Genomic DNA, 1,392 nt, shown 5'->3' on the forward strand with positions numbered 1-1,392 from the left:
TACCTCATGTCAAATGGAAGAATCTAACAGATGGCACTTGGTGTGGTCCAGATCCCGTACTGGTGTGGGAAAGAAGGGCTGTTTGTAATTTCCCACAGGATGCTGACAGTGCAGTATGGGTACCTGAGCGCCTGGTGCGTGCTGTGGATTTTCCTGTCCAGGAGCCTGAGAACGGGACAGAGCCAAGAGATCAAATAGACACTGGTTTGTCAACTGAAGAGTTGCTGGGGTCCTGAGGAGCTGGCGGTGGTTTTCCAAGTGCCAAGGATTGTTCCTCTACCTATCAACCCATCTCATGATGATCAACTCATCCTGTATCAAACAAGATGAGATTTTGGCTTTACAACAGCCATAATGGTGGCCGTTGCTAAGGCTGCCAGAATGGCTGTGTCTGCTGGATTTACCATTAGTCAGTCAGTTGCTTCTGCTAACACAATGGATACCTTATGGGGCAGGTTGCAAATGCCTTGTCCACTCAAAATGAGGTAAATTCACAAATGAATATTGCAGCTAAATTTGCAATTGGTGCAATTTGCAGTGGTTCAAGACCACTGTAAGGTTACAACTTACAGATACAATTTTTAAAAAAAGTTTAATGCTGTTATTCACGGACTCTGGAGTACACAATTTACAAACTGGCTCATGACGTTATTCTAGTTAACCATACTAGGGTTCCTCTCACCAGCGCTGAGACCTTACTTAAAGGGCTCCAATTTGGGCATACTCATTAAGGATTGAGCAGGCACAGCCTCCTTAAAAGTGCTTATGTGTGCTGGAGCATCATCTTCATGCTTTCACAGTGCCAGAGGCAAGCTCAGGTCAATGTCTCCACTTGGCGAGTACTCTTAGCTATTGCCCGGGAGAATCTTTCAGCACAAATCTGGCTGAACATGGTGATGGGTGACTAGTGAGCTAATGATGGGAAAGGTTTTTGGGGTCCTGCCCCAACCTAAGACAGGAAATGTGTTTAGGGTAATGGGTGTTGCCTGACGTCCAATGCCACCTAAGACAGGCCTAGTCATGTAATTTATATAAAAGGGGGACCTGTAGGGCCCACTGATCTACCTCACCTCCCGGGGTACCATAGAGAGTAAAGCAGGTGTTACACCATACCAATAGTAGCACCCTGTTGACTAAACCTTAAACATGTGACCCTTTAGGGGATATTCATCCAAGTCATCCCTGGGTCTGTGCTACTCTTAGTGGTCCTTCCTCAATGACCAGTCCAAGAGCCAGTAGACTACGAGAGCGCAGGGAGCTTGATGAGGCTGCTGAGAGCATGCTGGCTCCAAGAAGCTTCGCTGGCCTTCCTTGGTGGCTATAGACAAGAATGTCTGTAGTCCCAGGTGCAGTGGCAGGCAGTCTCTGGGGAACCACCTCTGACACTGGATA

This window comes from Microtus pennsylvanicus, chromosome 8 (genome assembly GCF_037038515.1).
Source record: "Microtus pennsylvanicus isolate mMicPen1 chromosome 8, mMicPen1.hap1, whole genome shotgun sequence".
Taxonomy (NCBI): domain Eukaryota; kingdom Metazoa; phylum Chordata; class Mammalia; order Rodentia; family Cricetidae; genus Microtus; species Microtus pennsylvanicus.